General features: G+C 44.7%; 1 protein-coding gene across 1 annotated transcript in view; it reads right to left on the reverse strand.

The window, feature by feature from the left end:
* Positions 1 to 7288, reverse strand: part of RAMP3 (receptor activity modifying protein 3) — a 143913-nt gene extending 136625 nt beyond the window's left edge. The window contains exon 1 of the mRNA XM_084618755.1: positions 7269 to 7288. The gene's annotated coding sequence lies outside the window, so the exon portion shown is untranslated. The remainder of the gene's footprint in view (positions 1 to 7268) is intronic.
* Between the last annotated feature and the right edge of the window lie 15035 nt (positions 7289 to 22323).

The raw sequence follows: 22323 nt of genomic DNA on the forward strand, positions 1-22323 counted from the left end.
AAAGGCCTGAAAACATAACAGCAAATACATAATGAATGTTTTACCCTAAGTGTAAACTACAGAAAAATGATTCCCAACTGTACTCTCAAGTTGGAGAGTGTGGGCCAACCTTTTTAAAAGTAACTAAATTTAATCTGGGCAAACACAGACTCAAGCAAATATGGAAAACATTAAAGTAATGAACAAATGCAAACAAAAAATAAAGACTAAGAGCCAAAGATTTGTAAAAAGTGTTAAAGTTTATTCCCAACCTGACACCTGAAAGGAAATTCTAATAAACCTGTTTCAGAGTCAATTCTTTGGGTCCATGTTAGATCCCTGAAGAGTCTCATCCCCTAATTTATAGCAAACCCTGAAGATCTCACAAGTCTTCATGGGCAGCTCAGTACATCACTTCAGATACAGAGGAGCTTCAGCTCCATAACCCTTAAGAGAAGGCATTGAGACACGTCATCCAATGAGGAACACAAGCCCCTCTGCCACCCGCACCCTATTGTGTCAGCTGTTGCAGATTTCTCACTGTATGTTTGATAATTTTTAGCCCCACTGCTCCTATCAAGTCTGGGGATTTTTTTTCTCTCCCTCTGCTGCTGTTCTGGAATCCCCTGCCCCGTATTAGATATCTACCCCTTTCCTTCCCCTCCCTCTACCTATTTTATCTTCGTGGAGCCATTTTGGCCTCCTACACAAATTCTGCCCATACCTCCCCTTTGATTTTCACCCTAAGTCCCCACTTCCTCCACTTATTACCTAGAAGCAGATTTTGATGACAAGGCAAGGGGCAGGGTTAGGGCATAGGGTTACAAACTGCTTCCCATCACAATTTCAAACCCGCATCAGTTACTGACATCTAGGTAGTTTTTTGCTAACCTATCACAATTTGCTGCACCTACACTTCTCCATCTCCTGGTCCAGGGATAACAATGGAGATGACATAAACAAACAATGGACATAAATAAAACAAGTTTTTCTAATTTAGAAAATGTTATTGTAACAAGGTGTAAGAAAAGGAATATTTCTGGGTACATTTCAACATTGCTTCAAAAACAAGCATCTAAATATATTTCTAGAAATGCAATTATTAACTTTTTTATTGTTCACTCAAATGTACATTAAAATTGAACATCACAACTATGCACATCATTAACATCTTTTTTCCTATTTATGGAAACTTTATACCATCTGCCCCTTCCTATCCTAAAGTTTTCTCTCCTTTCTGCCACTGTCTAGCACTGTATTGCCACAGTTCTTAACCCTGACTCCTAGCCCTCCCCCCAAGTCCCTGATTTTGCTTATCTGCCCCTCTCCTTCCCCTGCTTCCACCTGTTTGACCCATCTCCAGGCATAGTTTAGGCCACCAAACACACATATTCTGCCCATCCCTCCACTCTGATTTGCCCCCTCTACAGATGCTAGGCAGCGCTCTTGGCTTGTGGCTGCCTCTCAGATTCTGGGAGTCCAGTGTGTGTCTGGTCTAGACAAATTGCCAAAAAAATTGACCCCAAATCTGCTCCTTTTCAAAGACTGCACTGCAGTGCCAGAACTGTGGCAAGAAACACAGAGGATTTAGGTGGCTACCTTCAGAGTGAAACTGTTAAAGCAGCAGTAAATGTTCTGTCTGTTAACTTAATGTGTGACAAGAGTACCAACCACAGTGACAAGAGTCAGCTTATCATTTTCCATCGCTTTGTGAATGGTGACACAAGTGAAATTTGCTCTGAGTTTTTGAGCTTAACTGAATGCTGTAATGCTGAAAATCTGAATGCAGCCATCGTTGGTTATTTGGAAAATGATCAAAACAAGTACCCTGTGGAGAAAATTGTGGGATTTACATCGGATGGGACATCTGTAATGCTAGCCAAACGTGAAAGCATTTCAAAATGACAGAAAGATCGTTATGGTGATTTATTCATCCAGCACTGTATGACCCATCACCAAGCCTTCATGGCTAGAGTTGCTGAATCAGTCATACCTGACTTTGTGGAAGATATGATCAAAGCAACACTTAGACATTTCAGTAGGGCTGCGAGAAAAAAGGAGTTTAGACAGATCTGTGAGCTGACTGAAGAGGAATATTCAAATTGGGTTAGCTACAAAAAAATTCATTGGTCAAGTTTGGTTGCCTGCAGTGAAAGGTTCGAGCTACTGCGGGAATCTCTAGTGCAATACTTTGAGAGACAGTCATTTGGGAATAGGTCGCCAAATTATAGAACAAGTTGCCAGAATATCTATGACATGCTACAGTCTCCTAATTTCATTCTGTATCTCAGCTTCCTGAATTGGGTTTTTCTACTTCTTGCAGTAATTAATTTGGCACTGCAGAAATAGAACACTGATCTTTACAACACATACTGCTCTCTGGAGAAGTACTCTCTGGAGGAATACCAATATCTGCTGGGAGAACAATACAGCAGTTCAAAGACAATCCAGGAAGTTTTTGGAAAGTGTAGGGGACAATTTCCTGGTGCAAGTGCTGGAGGAACCAACTGGGGGCAGAGTTCTTCTTGCTGTTCAGAAACAGGGAAGAATTAGTAGGGGAAGCAAAAGTGGATGGGAACCTGGGAGGCAGTAACCATGAGATGGCTGAGTTCAGGATCCTGATACAAGGAAGAAAGGAGAGCAGCAAAATATGGACCCTGGACTTCAGAAAAGCAGACTTTGACTCCCTCAGGGAACTGATGGGCAGGATCCCCTGGGAGAATAAGATGAGCGGGGGAAAGCATCCAGGAGAGCTGGCTGAATTTTAAAAAATCCTTATTGAGGTTACAGGAACAAACCATCCCAAAATGTAGAAAGAATAGTAAATATGGCAGGCGACCAGCTTGGCTTAACAGTGAAATTCTTGCTGATCTTAAACACAAAAAAAGAAGCTTACAAGAAGTAGAACCTTGGATAAATGACCAGGGAGGAGTATAAAAATATTACTCAGGCATGCAGGAGTGAAATCAGGAAGGCCAAATCACACTTGGAGTTGCAGCTAGCAAGGGATGTTAAGAGTAACAAGCATGGTTTCTACAGGTATGTTAGCAACAAGAAGGTGGTCAAGGAAAGTGTGGGCCCCTTACTGAATGGGGGAAGCAACCTAGTGACAGAGGATGTGGAAAAAGCTAATGTACTCAACGCTTTTTTTGCCTCTGTCTTCATGAACAAAGTCAGCTCCCAGACTACTGCACTGGGCAGCATAGTATGGGGAGGAGATGACCAGCCCTCTGTGGAGAAAGAAGTGGTTCAGGACTATTTAGAAAAGCTGGACGAGCACAAGTCCATGGGGCCGGATGCACTGCATCTGAGGGTGCTAAAGGTGTTGGCAGATGTGATTGCAGAGCCATTGGCCATTATCTTTGAAAACTCATGGTGATCGGGGGAGGTACCGGATGACTGGAAAAGGGCTAATGTAGTGCCCATCTTTAAAAAAGGGAAGGAGGAAGATCCAGGGAACTACAGGCTGGTCAGCCTCACCTCAGTCCCTGGAAAAATCATGGAGCAGGTCCTCAAGGAATCCATTTTGAAGCACTTACATGAGAGGAAATGATCAGGAACAGTCAGCATGGATTCACCAAGGGCAAGTCATGCCTGACTAACCTAACTGCCTTCTATGATGAGATAAGTGGCTCTGTGGATGAGGGGAAAGCAGTGGACACGCTATTCCCTGACTTTAGCAAAGCTTTTGATACCGTCTCCCACAGTATTCTTGCCAGCAAGTTAAAGAAGTAGGGGCTGAATGAATAGACTATAAGGTGGATAGAAAGCTGGCTAGATCATCGGGCTCAATGGGTAGTGATCAATGTTTCCATGTCTAGTTGGCAGCTGGTATCAAGCAGAGTGCTCCAAGGGTCGATTCTGGGGCCAGTTTTGTTCAATATCTTCATTAATGATCTGGAGGATGACGTGGATTGCACGCTCAGTAAATTTGCAGATGACACTAAACTGGGAGGAGTAGTAGATATGCTGGACGGTAGTGATAGGATACAGAGGGACCTAAACAAATTAGAGGATTGGTCCAAAAGAAATCTAATGAGGTTCAACAAGGACAAGTGCAGAGTCCTGCACTTAGGACGGAAGAATCCCATGCACTGCTACAGACTAGGGACCGAGTGGCTAGGCAACAATTCTGCAGAAAAGGACCTAGGGGTTACAGTAGATGAAAAGCTGGATATGAGTCAACAGTGTGCCCTTGTTACCAAGAAAGCTAATGGCATTTTGGGCTGTATAATTGGGAGCACTGTTAGCAGATTAAGGGACATGATCATTCCCCTCTATTTGGCATTGGTGAGACCTCATCTGGAGTACCATGTCTAGTTGTGGGCCCCACACTACGAGAAGGATGTGGGAAAACTGGAAAGAGTCCAGCGGAGGGCAACAAAAATGATTAGGGGACTGGAACACATGATTTATGAGGAGAGGTTGAGGGAACTGGGATTGTTTAGTCTGCGGAAGAGAAGAATGAGGGGGGATTTGATAGCTGCTTTCAACTACCTGAAAGGGGGTTCCAAAGAGGATGGATCTAGACTGTTCTCACTGGTAACAGATGACAGAACAAGGAGTAGTGGTCTCAAGTTGCAGTGCGGGAGGTTTAGGCTGGATATTAGGAAAAACTTTTTCACTAGGAGGGTGGTGAAGCACTGAAATGGGTTACCTAGGGAGGTGGAATCTCCACCCTTAGTGGTTTTTAAGGCCTGGCTTGACAAAGCCCTGGCTGGGATGATTTAGTTGGGGATTGGTCTTGCTTTGAGCAGGCAGCTGGACTAGCTGACCTCCTCAGGTCCCTTCCAACCCTGATATTCTATGAAGATCATTTTGAAGCCATTTAAGCAGCCTTCAAATGAGGATTCTACTCTGGAATCTTTCATATCTCCAAGCAACCTGTCTATCCCTAGTGCCAAGGTCACAGAAATGATCAGGGAGTATAAGGAGAAGCACTACTTGCCAGAAATGGAGATTGCTCAGGTAAAAGCAATATTAATTGAATATGCAAAGAAACTTGAACAGACATTCAAGGCCAGATTTCCTGAAAAAGACTTGGTGAAATGCATGCTTTACTTGGACCTCTGCAACCAAAAGCCACCATTCTCAGAAATTCAAAAACTTTGAGCAAAATTTACAGAGCACATTGACTCCAGCAAGATTGAAATGCAGCATACATTGTACTGCGAGGATGATGCGGTCAAGACACTTTTCAACTCAGACCACTGTGGCAGTAACGTTATCAGATGATGGTATCTTTTGTTTAAGTCAAGTGTGAGTGAATACAATGATCTGGCAAGACTTTTCACTTCTTTTACTGACACTGAGCCCTGACACATGTTGCTGCAAAGGAGGCTTCAGCCACATCAACTCAATTAAAAACATCCACAAGGAACTGCCTTGAGAACTGTTGGGTTGATGCCGATCTACGTATAGCAACTTCAACAATGAGCACAAAGGACTTTGATGTAGCTTCGGCAGCAAGGTACATTCAAAAACATGAAAGTGAGTTGATTTTATTATTATTTATTATTATTATTATTGGCTAGCTAGGTTACTGGGTTTTTTTCAGTGTGGAAAATTGTGTGCTATTTTACTGGTTGAATGACTGAATGACATAACAAAATTACCATACTCAGTGGGGGGGGGTGGTTAAGTGTCCGTCATGCAACATGGTGGTGCCGACCCCTGTGCAAGACGTATGGAGCACATTTCTCCATTGCCTATGGCAACAGAAATGACATTACCCTGCACCTTCAAAACAGGAAACACAGAAATGCTGATAAAAGTAAGTATTCAACACCAAGTGTTTCAGGATTTTTTCTGAGGCTAGACACAGAAACTGAAAAAGTTTTTGCCAGTCAGGAAGTGTTTGCTTACCACTCAGCGCAGCACAGACACAGTTTCTGGTCTAGTGACTGTATATCACAATTAAGAAACTATACCGACCTAAGTTTTCATCTGTTTGCACAAAATCTGAGGCAATCATTTGCAACGTCTTAGACCCTTTATCCACTGAAGAAGTGAAGCTTGAGCTGGACAAGTGTTCCTTTATTATGCTTAGGCTGGAAGTGTCAACCAAAAAGAAGAAAAAACTATGTCCTGTTCTTGTACAGAATTTTCTCCCACTGAGTGGAGTTTGCAAAAAAATTACCAAGTGTTTGTCTCTACCCAGAGAAACATCTGATTTGCAGTGTGCATTCATCCAGCAAGTGATTGAGAAAAGCTCTCTTAGTAATAAGATTTTTGGAATTTGTGCAGACAACACCAACACTAACTTTGGTGGTGCCAGACATTGTGGAAAAAACAATTTGTGGCAAAAGCTCCAGGCCAACTTAGGAAAAGAGATCTTCGGTACTGGATATGGTGCACATACTGTGCATAACTGCCTCCAAACTTCAGTCAATTGTCTTCCTTTAGACAAGGAGAGCTTCGCTGTAAAGGTTTACAAATATTTTCATATCTACATGGTGAATGTTGAAGAGCTGAAAGACTTCTGTCAATTTGTCAATAATCAAGTATATCAAATTATTAGAGCATGGCAGCATGTGATTCCTCTCATTGGGACAAGCAATACACAGGATTTTGTTGATTTTTGATGGACTTAAAGCATATTTTCTTTCTCAAGATAAATGCCTGACGCTGCTAAAGAAGCTCTGTGATGATCCTGCCACTCAACTGTGGCTTCTCTTTGCCAGCAAACTGCCACGTTCCAAAAGACCAGGCTGCTTCTCTTCCCTGAACTGGACTGGGGCTAGGGCAGGCCAGCCTGTGGCCCGGGACTCTGGGCAGCTGGGGCTGGTGCTCAGGCCCCTCTGGGGCTTGGGGTGCTGGGGCCGCGCTGCCTGGCACTCTGGGGCCACGCAACCCTGTGCTCCAGGGTGCTGGAGTGGGCAGAAGGGGCAAAAGGGGTGAGGAAAGGGAGGGGCCTCAAGCAGAAGGGTTTCCCCGAACGGGCAGTTCACCCATTGCCCATGGAGACAACAGAGAAAAACAATTTGTCAGTGACAGAAGTTGCACTGCAAATATGTTCCCTGCCTGTTAACTTATTCGAGAGGCTTGGAGAAAGATTTATCACAACAGAAGTGAAGAAGCTACTGCACACTCTTGTGGAATGTGAGCAAACGAAAGAAAAGGAGTTTTATGATGGAGTCAGCAATTTTTGCACAACATGCCTATCCTACTTAGAGCACTGGTGACCTGCCTTTGAGCACCAAAAAGTTTGAGCAGACTCTGCTGAGAAATATGCCACAGTGGGATCAAATGCACGACAGTCTCGCTGCATGCCGCACCAGAACACCTACCTTAAATATGTTGGATGAGAATCATCTCTTTGAGAAACAGTCCAGTGCAAAATCAATGGTCTCCAGTTGTCTTTCAGACTGGACCCATCAGAGAATGCCTGTCACCAAAAGACAGCAGATGATTTTGAGAGATGGACCATAATGCAGTCCAATATGCAGATCTAGCTAAGGCTGTGGAATTTGTGCTGTGTCTACCTAGTACTACAGAGCCTGTTGAATGTGTCTTTTCAATTATGTGTGGTCTCCTAAAAAAATCACATTTGAATATGTATAGAAGCTCTCTACTATGCCCTCTAAATTCCAGCCATGGGGATCAGTTTGGCACGCACAGTATCCATGTATCTTGGTACAGTGCAGGATGACTTTGCTCTTCCTCAATAACAAGCCAGATTATCAGGCTGTTTTGTGCATTTTGAGTTAATTGTTCTCTGGACTGTACTGCATTCTATGACAAGCTGCTGAAAGACAAACAAACCCTCAGAAAAACAGCATTGTCAGAGAAATAGAACTGGTATCAAGCAGCTTCACACTCTGAAGAACAGCAGCAACACAAGGAACAATGCCAGTAACAACTGAATTGTAAGTAAACCATATAAAACCATAATATAAGATATATTAAACTGCCATGTCTTTTTTGCATACTGTAAGTGAACTCCCCTGAGCACCGACCATCTCTTACCCTGTATCCTGTTTTCAGTTTAGGGAAAGATGGTCACCCTACCAAAAGGAAAAGGCATACTTGTGGCACCTTAGAGACTAACAAATTTATTTGAGCATAAGCTTTCGTGAGCTACAGCCCACTTCATTGGATGCAAAAGGTCACTTTTTCAAAGGCAGGTGCAACAAGTGTGTCTGAGGATCAACATATGTTCACCAATCTTACTTGCAAACTTTTAATTTTTGTTGTCATAATGTTTTAAACATCTGCCAGTATCCCAGTGTCCTGACAGTGTCTGGATGATAGGATATATTAAATATTTATCAAATAGTGCTAAATCAGTCAGCAGTAAATATTACCAACAAAAAAAGTAGTAAAGTATACAAATAGAGATAATATAAATGACTCACTAACATTCTCACCTAAAAGGTTGTATCTGAAGCCAATTATATACAGTGAGGATTAGGGCTAGAGTGCCAACTTGCAAAACACAAGTCACGAAAGTCAGAGGAGTCAAGCATTCAAATTTCAGCACTGTTGCTGGTTAAGAAATATTGGCCTTGACACTCTCCAGCTGGTACTTGTAGGCAGATTTATTGAGGCCTGGGATGTATATATGTGACCTCTCACACGACTTTTATCTTCGGCTTGGCAGAGAAAGTTAAGCATGTGGGACGAAAAACATGTTATAGACCATACTTAGTAAACTCTGACCTCCTTTTATCTTCCCTGAAAAAATTTGCTGTATCGAAAGTCATGGTATACTGAAATGTAAGCACAATCCAAACTCTACACGCATACATATACATACACCCCTCTACATTCACAATATTCATTAGCTAATATTTTTTAAAAGTAACCATCCCTTATGACGGTACAATCTAAGAATAACAAGTTATTGTAACTCATCAAGTTATAGTTAATATCTAGGTAAGATTAAGGCTTTAATACATACCACTAAAAAGGGATCTAAGAGAGTATTAAGGCATTATACAAGTACAACATTTATTTTTGTATACATCTCAGTACTGTGGTAGGTATTAACAAGGAAACCTCTATCCTACTAAGAGAAACACCAGCTCGCTTGTCCCAAACTATTGAAGCAGAAGACATGTCTGAAACAAATGAAATGCTATGGAATTTTACAAAGCCCCGGATATGGTAAAGGTCGAACTAAAGCGACATTTCAACCAGGATGGAATGAAAAATGCAGCACATAGGGAGAAAATTCTTATTGATGCAGCACAGAGAAAGATAAGCTCTGCAGATTTTGAGGCAAACTCTCAACTTCACCTTCCACAATAATTTGATAAATCCAAGCTTCACATGCACTTACCAATGCTGGGTGATCTCAGAAGTTACTGGAGATGAAAGATTTTTGAAAGTCAGCATATATAGCTGGAAAATTTGTCCTGCAAATGTGGATTCACATGAAAAACTGCATTTTCACAGGGAATGTTTGCGAAAACAGTGCTTTCTTGAAACAAGTACCTGTGCATGCCCAGCTTGTTCAACAAAAGACTGCTGATGAGGAAAATAACCAGCAATGCCTTTTAGAACAACTGCACTGTTTGCAATTTCTTGTAAGACATGGTATCGCTGTTAGAGGTCAGACTGATGAAGAAAGTAACTTCCAAAAGTTAGTAGAGCTAGTGTCACAAACTTACCCCAAGTTACAAACCTTTATGAAGAATGGGAAGTATGCATCGTATGATATTATCAAGGAACTAATCAAGGAAATGTATTGAGAGTGTCTCAACAATCTTGTATCACAGATTTAAGGCTGCAGAAATCTACTCAATTATAGCTGACAAAAAAGGACATGTAGTTGGATAGGAGCAGTTATCTTTTTCAGTACGGTGGGTGTCACAGGATTATGTTGTTGTGCATGAAGACTTTATTCGAATGCATGACTGCCCAAAAACAGATGCAGAATCAATCTTCCTGACAATGAAAGGTACATTAGTATGCTGTGGAAGGGATATAGGTTGCATGAGAGGACAAACTTATGATGGTGCTTCAGTCTTCCAGGGCCAGATGTCTGGTGTAGCTAAATGAATCAAGTATGTTAAGCCAAAAGCTGTTTCAGTTCATTGTATGAACCACAGTTTGAATCTTATTCTGCAGGAAGCTAGTAGTAAGGGTGTCCTGATTCAAAGTGCTTTGAGCTTGCTTCATGATCTTCATGAAATTATTAATTCATCGCCAAAAAGACTTGCCCTTTTTGAGAATATCTGAGCGTCCTACTCTTCCCAATCTGATGCTTCTCATTCACTGAAGCCTCTTTATCCCACTCGCTGGACAGCAAGAAGTCAAGCAATTGAATCAGTATTATACAATTATGAAGCTATTTATCACACTTTAGCAGGAGCTAACTGCCACTGGGGGAATACAGAAGCTGCAAAGAAAGCACCTGGATTCGAGATATGATTACACACTTCAATCTGTTTCTTGGTCTTAAAGTATTTTTCAACATTTTCTTAGCAGCTGAGGAAGCGGCTAGGGTGCTGCAGTCAAAAGATATCATTTCAGAGACTTAATTCTATTGTTGAAATGCTGTGCACTCATCTGACCAAAATGAGAGGGTCAGAAGAATTTCACACAATCTTTGCAGATGCACAGAAAATAAATAGAGGCTCCTGCCATTTTCCAGAGAAGATAATCTCAACATTGTTATGATGAAGGAATAGAGCCTTATCAGTGGACAACTCCTAAGGACTACTTTACAAGCCAGTTCTTTGAGCCGATTGACTTGCTCACCACTATAATGAACCGGAGGTTTGACTAGCCCGCTTTGTTACTTCTTATGAGCTTCAAAATTATGCTCATAACCACTACCAATGGTCAGCCATGTAGTCAGATATCAGAAAAGATTGTGGATGCATACTCTGGTGACATTGCATTTAACAGACTTTGAATACAGCTTGCAATGCTGCCAGATCTCTTGAAAACTGACAATAAATCATTGAAGTGCATCACAACTGTGACAAAAATTGGCAATATAATAGAAATCTTGACAGAAAGACCAGAGATGCATTCTGTTTTCACAAGTCAATATCCTTTTAAGGATCTATCTTCAGGTCCCAATGTCTAATGCTACTGCTGAGCACAGCGTTTCATATCTCTGATGGATGAAAACATACCTACAATCATCCAAAACTGAAAAGCATGTAAACCACCTGTTCTTCCTCCACATTCATAAACATTTGATGGATTCTATGGATCACAAAAATGTTTCACACAACTTTTTTTCCCCGCCAGTGACAGATACATTTTGGAAAAGTGAAAAGGTAATGAAAATGATTCAATGAATTAAAAAATAAAATTGTATAAGTCTACATTTTTTGCTTAATAGATATCATATTGCTTTTATCTGCTACAGCCTGTTGATAGGTTTTCTAAAAGTATAAAAACATATTTTTGATTTTATTTTTAAAACATTAGAAAAAATCATTTTATATGGTAGCTCTTATATGGGGATGCATTTCCCTCCCTTCAAAGTTGTTTGTTGTTATTATTTTGCTGATACCTTTTCCCAAGGAGATTTACAATTTAGGGTTACAATTGTTAAAATATGCATTATATATAAACAAGGACAATTCGACTGTAATGTTACAGAATTGACAGTTACAATTCAATAATAATAATAATAATAGTGCAGTATTAATAGTGGAGTATACACAGTAAAATGATAAATGCAAGTGAAGTACAATACATGAAGTTCAAAAACAAAATGCAGTCCCGACGTTTAGAACTGAAGTTGTCTTATATTTTTTCCGCTGTTTTATACTATAATTATACCTTAAGTATGATAATATGGCTACATTTTGTGTTCTGGCTATTTATGTTACAGCTGTAGTCTGCGGAATATTTCAGTAGATTTTAGTTCCTCCACCACTTTGGCCTTGGCCCCCTTCTCCCCTACTTCTACAAAGATTCCAGTGCCCTTGGTTTTCACAAAGAATAATGCAAGAAATATGCTGCCTATGGACTTTGTAAATGGAAGCAATGCAGCGAACTGGAAGTAGTTATGGAGTACAGCTTTGTAGGACCTGAGGCTGATGGGTGGTCTGCAGCCCAGAAAGCTGCTGACTTTCTAATACGTATTGGGCAAAAAGCCAGGAATGTCAGATCTCTAATGCTAAGCTCACTAAAGCAAACAGGAAAAATCCAAACAGGCTGTTTCAGCCTGCGATGGGGTATACACACCCCACACTGGGCAGGAATTGCTGTGGGCTCAGGCAGCCCTGCCCCACCATATCTGTAGGAAAAGCTCCAAGTGGAGAAGGAGTTAAAAGGCAGCTCCTTTGGTGGAAGACCAGGGAAGAGAGCAGGCCTGCAACCTTATTCAGCTCCAGCAGAGGAGAGCTGACAGACAGGCAGACTCTCTCCCCATGACAACTGCCCAAAGATCCCTCCCTGAGGGAAGAGAGGACTTGATACCGACAACCTGAGAGGGAAACAGTCCCCACTCCCTCTCATATGGACTCCAAGTTTTGTTACTTCCCCTTCACTTTGTCTGGACTGCCTCAGCAGGGGAAAGTCCTAGCACTGATCTGGCCCAGGAGGGTGAGCCATACTGCAGAAGGAGCAGTTGCCGCCCAAGAGAGGAAAAGAGCAACACTGCTATATGCAGCTGCCAGAGGTGCCTTGTGGTGAATAGACACCCTTCGTGCCATCTAAACACAGACAGTGACTTTGGGACAATCATGGGGGGGAGGGTAAACAGGAAGTTGCCCGGGGAGGGCAGTCTTTAGCAGCCCCTGGCTGCCAGATCACTGATAGCCCTCAAGAGGCCCTGGGTTGGAGCCCAATGGAGTGGGAGGGCCCAGGGTCCCGTACCAACAACCCCCTGCAAGCAATGATGGATTGCCCAATGAGCCCACGGGGCCTGTGTCCAGGGGCCCCGGTCAATCGTGGGGCCACAGAAAAATGGGCACCACAGCAGAAATCCACCATGGTGTGGTGGAAGCCCAGAGCCCTGGCAGAAACCACGGGGCGGGAGGGGCAGGAGAAGCCCCAGCGCCCAACCCCAGTCCCTGGCAGAAGCGCAAGGCAGCTGGGGAAGCCCCAGTGCCCAGAACCCCCTCTGTGGCCCCAGGACTGGAGGAGCTCTCACTCCCTGCTGCAGCCTCAGGGCCATGGCAGGGGAATAGAGATTCTCCAGTCTTGGGGCCACGTGGGGGGGTGGGGCAGAAAGGAGCAAACAGGGGCAGGACCGCAGTGGGGGGGAAATGGGACAGGACTGTGGGTGAAGCCGAGGCAGGACTTCAGGGTAAAGGGGTGGAATGGGGTGAGACTGTGGGTGGGGCCGCAGGTGAAAGAGACGGAACTGCAGGCAGAAGGCGTGGGATGGGGCCACGTTCCAGTGCTGGGTCCCCCCCACCCACTTGCTCTGGCCCAGAACCCCAGGAGACCGTAATCCATCTTTGCCTGCAAGTCACGAGTCTAAGCCCTGACCATTAGGCAATGCTACCCTACCAACCAACCCCCAAGCAAGGACTGTCAGAGAGCCCTATTGTTTTCCAAAGAAAAACACCTCCACAAAAAGAAATTTTTTCTATGAGAGAAATCAGGGATATACAGAAATAATTTATGAGTGGGTAACCAAACTATAATTCATAGGTCACAGAGCTTGGGGACTGGGAGGGCAGGGCCCAACCACTTTTAAGCTGGTACATGGAAAACTAACCCAATGCAGGGAGGGCAAGACTGGCTATGTTTCCACATGTATAGGGGGGCAGAGGTGAGGGAGGGGCTGCAGCAGCCAATGCAGTGCCCAAGATCAGGCCAGGGAGCAGGTAAGAACAGCTCTCCTCTCCCTGTATTCTTTCACTTGTCAGTAGTGGCTGTGTCTAGTGTGCAGGGAGGGACCACATAGGTGTGATACAGTGCCACGCCCCCAGTCACCGGGTTGTCCTGAGCCCAGCTCAGCCCAATCTCACCTTCCAGCCACCGGGGGTCCCAGCAGAGAGAGCCAACCTCCGAGAGGGGCAGGAGCACATCTGCTAGCCACCCAGGGTGGGGTGGGGACAGAGCACCAGCACACAGGGTGCCAACCACTTAGTGGTTGGGGGCCACAGGACACTAGCCTCCCAGCTAGGGTTCATACTGGGTTATTGTGACTGTGACAGAGTGCTGGGCAAGAACATCTGAGCCAGCAGTCTGGTCATGTTATCTCTTATCAAACAGTGCAGAACAAAGCTGGTTAAACAGAGCTATGCCTAATTTATGGGTGGAGGAGAGTTGAAAGGCTAATTAAGCCATTAGGCAGAGGCTACAAACAGGTACAGGAAGAAAGTAGAAAGGGGAGGAAACAGGCAGCAGGGGAGGAAAGAGATTGCTCTTCCTTGCTTGTTTCAGGAGCTGAGGGCTCCCTAGGACTGTTGGAGCAGAGTTGTATTATGAAGGTGGTAGGAACCCACATTGTAAATAAACTACACAAGGCGTTTGACCAGCAAAAGGGTCTCTGAGAGGTTTGTGGACTGAAGGAGAGGCAGAAGCCAGAGGGTCCTGTCACAGTGACAGCTGGTCCATTCCCAGCACAACTATAAGCATAGAAAAATAAAACACAGTATCATTAAACATGCTGGATACCACCACAATGCTGACAGTTTCTAATTTCTATTTTTATTTATTTAACCGAGACTTAAAAAAAAAAGCCCACTGTGACTTTAAGTGTAAAATCCATTTTAATACCAGGAAGCTATTATATAGTTAGAGCAGTTATTTTTATTGTCTGCCTGAGTATAAAGCTACTTTACCTTTCTAAAGGGACATACCTAAATACCTAAGCTACCTCAAACGTATCTTAAAATGGAATAAATGCATGACAACAAAGCAGCAACTATGCATGACCAGAAGCAACTGAAACCAAATCAGAATCAGTCTTGACTTCCACAATCCGCATTGCGTTAGTGTATTAGTTCAAACATTGGTTGGCAAGGCCTGCTAAGAGCTAGATAATCAGCCCTGCTATATTGAAAACAATAAAGAGGTGCGACAGGGTCGGGCCAGATGGCTATAGGAGAAAAATAGAAGGCAGATATATTAGCCCCAGGCTAAGTAGGTCCCTTTTCCCTGAGAAAGGTAACGGGGAAGGTTCCAGAACAATCAGGAACCTTCTGGAGACAATTAAGACAGGCGGATTAGAACACCAGCAGCCAATCAATAAGCTGCTAGAATCAATTAAGGCAGGCTAATCAGGGCACCTGGGTTTTAAAAAGGAGCTCACTTCAGTTTGTGGTGTGCGTGTGAGGAGCTGGGAGCAAGAGGCACTAGGAGCTGAGAGTGAGAACGTGGACTGTTGGAGGACTGAGGTGTACAAGCATTATCAGACACCAGGAAGAAGGTCCTATAGTGAGGATAAAGAAGGTGTTGGGAGGAGGCCATGGAGAAGTAGCGCAGGGGGTTGTAGCTGTCGCACAGCTGTTCCAGGAGGCACTCTAGACAGCTGCATTCCACAGGGCCCTGCGCTGGAACCCGGAGCAGAGGACGGGCCCGGGTTCCCCCCAAATCCTCCCAACTCCGGGTCAGACACAGGAGTCGTCGACCTGGACTGTGGGTTCAGAAAAATGGCCACGCTGAGGGCTGCCGTGAAGCTCCAAGGTGAGCAAATCTGCCAATAAGCGCAAGACCCACCAAGGTAGAGCAGGAACTTTGTCACAGAGGGTACAAGGAACATGAATATCTCAGCGAAAAAGAATGGTGCTATTCAACTGGTGCAAAGAGTGCAACTAATACTCAGTAAGAGTAAAACTTTTAGTATATATTGTAGATTCTACACAGCTAAGGGTATAAACGTTTGCAGAAAACACAGGAGGGCATTCATAATTCATGGTTTCCAGAATGGGAAAAAACCTGTTGAATCTTTTAGACAACACAAAAAAATCTCAAGTAAATCTTACAGGGAGGCTATAACACAATTCCAAACACAATTTAAAAACACCAACGCATTGCAACACATCTAGATTCTCAACTATAGGCCCAACAGAACTATCACTCCCTTCATTATCTCATGTTTCAGGGAGAAGCATTTGAAGGGCACAACGCTATGGTGGAAATTTATTTCGCCTTTTGCAACTATGTGCTGAAGACGGCCCACCGGGGGTGGCTGTTGGTGGCTAAATGACAAAAATTAAATGTCACACCACTTTAACAACAAAAGAATGCAACTCATATTACTTGATGAGATTCCTGGAAAAATATGTGAAGCAGCATAGGCACCGTCTCCGTGGGTGCTCCAGAGCTAGAGCACCCATGGGGAAAAATTAGTGGGTGCTCTGCACCCACTCGCAGCCAAGCTCCCCTCACCCTCTGCCCCACCTCCTCCTCCTCCTTCCCTCGCCCCCGAGCACGCCAGTTCCCTGCTTCTCCGCCTACCTCCCAGCGCTTCTGCCCAGCTGCCACCAAACAGCTGTTTGGCAGCATGCTGGGAGGGACGGGGGAGGAGCTAGAACGTGGCACGCTCAGGGAGGAGGCGGGGAAGAGACGGGGCCAGGGCAGGGATTTGGGGAAGGGGTTGGAATAGGGGCAGGGAGAGGGCAGAGTTGGGGCTGGGACTTTGGGGAAGGGGTTGGAATGGGGGTGGGGCAGGGCCTCATGGAAGGGGTGGAGGGGGGTGGGGCTGGGAGCAGACGGGGGGTCAAGCACCCAGTGGAAAGTGGGGAAGTTGGTGCCTATGTGAGGCAAGTATTTTATTCAATACCTGCTGATGAGACCCATGATATAACCAATAAATAAGAGCTGATTGTATTATTTAACTGGGTAGATGAGGAGAACACCATTCTTGAGGATATTATTGGTTAGCTGACTTGCCTCAGACTGACTCAACTACTATCTACAGTCAGAGGCAGTGAGTTGTATGTGCCCATGGTGCTTGTGCTCCAGCAATATGAGAGAACGGGGGCTCGGCTCCACCAAAGTTCAGGGCTGGGTCTCTCTCCCAGCCCCACCTGCTGCCCCCGCGCGCCTCCCTTGGCACATTTCCCCTTGCCCCACCTGACACGCCCAGGCAATTTAAAAGGGCCTGGGACCCCCTGGGGCTAAGGCAGCTTCCTGCCCGCCCGCTCCACTTCTGGAATTGGCCAGCACATCCCTGTAGCCCCTGGGGGGGCGGGGGATGTCTCTGCGCGCTGCCTCCGCCCCGAGCTGTGGCCAATGGGAGCTGCAGGGGCGGTGCCTGAGGGCAGTGGCATGTGGAAACCCCTCCGGCCCCCCCGCCTAGAAGCTGCTGCCAGAAGGGGTTGCAGGTCACTTTTGGGAGCTGCCTGAGGTAAGCGCTGCACCCCTCACCATCTCCCACACCCCAACCCCTTGCCCCAGCCCAGACCCTGCCCCCAAACTCCCTCCCAGAGCCCGACTCCTACACCCACTCCTGCACCCCAACCCCCTGCCCCAGCCTGCCCCTCACACCCTAACTCCCTGCCAAAGCCTGCCCCCCGCACTCCCTCCTGTACCCCAATCCTCTGCCCCAGCCCAGACCCCACACCCAAACTCCCTCCCAGAGCCTGCCCCCCCTTCTGCACCCCAACCCTGTGCCCCAGCCCAAACCCCAAACTCAAACTCCTTCCCAGAGCCCGTCCCCCTCCAGCACCTCAACTGCCTGCCCCAGCCTAGAGCCCACACCCCAACTCCCTCCCAAAGCCTACCCCCTGCACTCAACCCCCTGCCCTAGCCCAGACCCCAAACCCAAACTCCCTCCCAGAGCCTGACCACTCCTCCCTACCGCACCCAAACTCTCTTCCAGAGCCTTAGGCAGGTTGGGGGGTGGGAGGGAGTTCTGGGCACCACCAAAAATTATACAAACCTACCACCCCTGTCTACAGTGTGCTTAATGATATTCTCATACAGTGTAACATGGCATTCAGACTATGCAGGGGATGGCATTGCATACATGATGTTGTGGCAAGATTCAAGCAACAAAACCCTACAGCCATTCACATTCACTACCATGCTTTGGATATTGTGGTGGAGGTAATTCAGCTTATCAGGTTATCACCAAAAGGGTATTCATTTGTTTAAAACATTCAAGACAGACATGAGAACAAAAACTTGCAAACTAAGTCCTACATGATGGCCTGTCCCACAGGTGCCCTAAAAACACTCATTGACAACTACAGTGTATTGTATGCTGCAATGACAGATTAATAAGATTCATATGATGAATATGGGAGAAGACCTAGTGGAATTTTGGCTTGACAAATTCAATACTTTTTATCCACTATAGCTCTCATACCTAGTCTTCAAGCTGCTGAACAATTATTGCAACCATCTCAAGCAGTAATCACATCACTCTGTGATGGGGACAACGCTGTACAGCTGACAAGGGCTTTCTTGTGCAACAACATTCCAAAGAGGCCTGCCAAACATTCTACGATCCTGCAACAGAACGATTTAACAGCTGTTCCAGTACTCTCCAGGCACCACAGATCCCCAAGAATAGACAACAGTGAAAAAAGTCACACCTTTCAGAGCCAGAAAGTTTTTACCACAAGCAGTACTATGAACTTCTAGATCTTCTGGATAACAAATTGGCTCAGTGGTTTAACGAGGACTCTATAGTGACTAGCGATATTGAATAACTGTTTAGTACTGCAAATAAAGAAACTGTAAAGTTTCGAACAACTTTGAAAACATTCTAATGACTTTGACTGCTTGCACACAAAGCTACTATTGTTAGGCAACTGAAGAACCTCCATACAGGTGCACCCTTAAACTCTCCTGTGTCCCCAGGGTGAAGCACCTTTGCCCTTCTTTTTTTCCTTCTTAGTGTGTTTATTATTTTCTGGCAGTATGGGGAGCCATGGTTGGGCATGTCTGGACATGCTGTATATGTGCATATGACCATCACAAAGTGCATGAGTAACTTTGAGAGCTGTAAGGGTGGGGTTAAGAGTTTCCTCTGTGTGGAGAGGTGAGACTGAACAGAGAGAAAGATTTGTCTAACCGCAACTGGTATGCCTTGCAGGACCACCCAGCAGGGAGTGAGACTGTTTACTTTACTTACTGTACTGTAGCCTAGGATCACATATTTGGATTCTATTGTAGTTTTCAATAAATGGCTAAAATTCACCTGGTCTCTCTGGAACTTAACTGAATTGCTCTAGGGGGAAGGGCAGTTTGTAACATTATGATAACAAACTTTAAAATAAACTGCTAAGGGAAACAAAATTAAAAAGGTGACAAGTGTCAGATAAGAATGCCACACAGTTGGTCCTGGACATTTCAAGCCTGATAAACAATTGACATGTATAGTGTGTTGCTTAATTTAATTAAGATAAGGTATTGGTGAACCTGTATTACAGGCTATTGCTGTGACCTGTATGTTTTTCTTGTACTTTACCACAGTGAGCAATGTAAAAAAATTTTTTAATGTTTCACTGCTACTATAATAACGGAGACAACATCCACAGTTGTTAATAGTTCTTAAATAAGAGTCTACACAAGATCACTGAAACGTTAACATTATTCCATTTTATTTTACGTATATTGCATGCATCTAAGCCAATTTCCAAAACCAAATCATTTTTTTTGGTGGAAAAATTGAGCAGTTAATTTAGGCATAATGAACTGGAATACAATTTGCTTTGCAGTGTGCAAACAGAGTGGAGTCTTTGTGTCAATGCATTTTGATGCATTTGTGTTTTAATAGGGTACGGAGGGCCCAAATGTTCTTTGTGCCCAGGGGCTCAATAAATCTTAATCTGCCTCTGTCTGTATGCTAATTTCCAGGACATTTGTAGCCTTAAACCAGCTCCCAGCTGGCCCTTTTGTAGCTCAGTTCTTCCACTGGTGCTTCTTTCTCAGAGATTATCCTAGTTGGCTAGGAGAGAAGGGAACCTTGTCCCAACCCTACACTACAGGAGTCCTGGGCCCTTAAAAAGAGACAATAGCCATGGTTTCCCCCAAAACACTTGGTATTCCCAGGACCATTTTGTCTCTGTCATTTTGTCCTACCTCTGCTCTCCCCTGGGTCTTTGTCCACTCCAGAATCATAAAGAGTCATGCCTTAGAGAAGGGTTGACCAACTCTTTAGTCCCTAATAATTTTAAAGGGGACAGACCCATTTACATAGACTTCGCCTCCAAACTTAATATACCCCGTTTGAAAATCTGCAAGGGATATACTTTGCTTCAAGTGCAAGAATAACAGAAAGCTTTTGTAAAGAACAAAAAAGACTGAAATTACACTAAGCAGTTTGAAAAAGGCTGAATTTCAATATTCTATCGAGTGCCTCCTAGAAGTGGTTAGAAAAAAAAGGTTTACAGATTAAACTAATGGAAAGAAATACCTAGTAAGTGACAAACAGTCTAATGCTGTTTGAAAAGTAGCTAGCATTTTTCCCAAAAACTTTGAAAATTGTTATGGAAAAGACTGAAATAGTTTTAAAAGACAAATTGATGGATAAAAATTTACAGTGCTTCATCTCATCTGTGAGGTAGTTAAGAATTATTTAAGCACTGTCAGTGGCACAGTTCCTTGCCCAGTGAACTCTGGAGAGACAAGTGGAAAGCGTTTCATTCTTGGACAAACTCTATAGCTGAGCCCTGTAAATCTGGGGATACTCACGTCATATCCACGGATAGCCGTGGACCATTTTTGCGGACAGTGGATCGGATGCAGACACAACCCTGCGGGGCTCTACCAACGAGCCCTGCTGCTGCTGCCACTCACAAGCCTCTGGAGCAGCATGCGATGCGACGCCCCTTCCCCCCAGTCTCTGCCCCCGCACCACCTCTCCCCCCCAAAACCCTGCCCCCCCACTCGCTCATCTCCACCCACATGCCCCCTCCATCTCCCCCATCGCTAGCCCTTAGGGCTGTTAAAAAGTGATGGGGCCAGCCATGGGCCCCTGCAGTGACAGACTAGCCGTACACAGGGCCCTCGGAAAAATGGGCAAGCATCCTGACCTCACTCCCCAGCAGGAGTGCCAGGAGGGCAGAGCAGGACAAGCCCCCACGTCCCGACCCCATTCCCCAGCAGGAGCAGGGGGCAGTGCAGAGTGCAGGCCCCACAACCCTCTAAACCACCTCTCCCCCCTTGTCCCCGGTTCTGGCGGGTTCCATATACCTGGCGCATGGCTCCCGGTCTGCCTTTTGCATCCCAATGGCAATGGATCTCAAAGGTGGGGAAGCGGCTGGCTGCAGCTCATAACCTATTTGTCACATAGGCTATGAGCTGCAGGCTGCTGCTTCCCCACCTTTGAGATCCTACTTCCAGAGAAGGTGGAATTTGAGTACAAACCTCTCATTAGCCTTATGCGATGCTTGCTGTACCTCCACATAGCTCTGCAAGGGGGAACATACAACCTAAAAACCCATGTAATGCAGCAACCAAACCACCACATCTCATCTGCCTAAGGGAAATGAGATCTCCATAGTAAAGGAGCAATTCAGAGCCAACTTTAGGCCTCACACTTATGTGACTTGCCCTATACGTCCATGAAGGCACAATTTGAGCAAGAGCTGACCCTTGGCTCTTAGGGTGACAGGATAGGCTCTTTTAATGATGCTTACTGGGTGCACAGCAGAAGGATAAGTATCAAGAAGCATAGGTTTATTATATGACTGCATGAGGCAGCCTTGTACCATATACTACCTCACCCCACAGCATCATGCACTTTATGCAACTCACCTGGCATGCTGCACTCTGCATCATGCACACTAAGGCTTGTACCATGTAATTTGCACCCTATGTACCATGCACCCCATTTATTCAGATTCAGGGAATACTGTGAGGTGAAAGTTCTTTTTTCGTTTAATCACATTGTCAGTTCATCAACTCGAATTTAAGTTGTCACTGAGTCACTCACTCCCTCTGCACTTACTTGCCAGTTGCCACCAGAAGAGTTTCCAAACTCTGTATGTATTTGAAAAGCCAGTGGTCAATGGAGAAGGAAACTGAAAAGAAATTAAGCGCTAGTGCATACAGTTTCAAGGAAAATGAGAAAGGCAAATCACCAATTTGGAATACATTCAGATTTCTTATTGGTGAACAGGGAGATACTGTGGCTGGATATGCTGCATGTGTCAAATGCAAAAAAAGTCTGTACTTATAGTAGCCATAAAACCAGTACTTCAAACTTACTTAAACATAAATGTAGATCTGAATCAGGGTCCAGTTTGCTGAAGATATTCATCAAGAAATATGTCACTATCACACGAGACATGAAGACAGCTGTGACTCAGTTTGTAACAACAGACATAAGACCTTTCGAGGTAGTCAGTGGTGAGGGATTCCTTGCATATTCTCAATGTTTGATTAACATGGGTGCCAAACATGGTGAAATGGATGCACATGTGCTAATACCACATTTCACAACATTAGCCTGGCATGCTGCACTTGTGGCAGAAGAAAAAAGAAAATTTCCACAGAGCTGAAAAACGTTCTTGTACA

This window comes from Lepidochelys olivacea (genome assembly GCF_965140295.1).
Source record: "Lepidochelys olivacea isolate rLepOli2 genome assembly, chromosome: 2".
Taxonomy (NCBI): domain Eukaryota; kingdom Metazoa; phylum Chordata; order Testudines; family Cheloniidae; genus Lepidochelys; species Lepidochelys olivacea.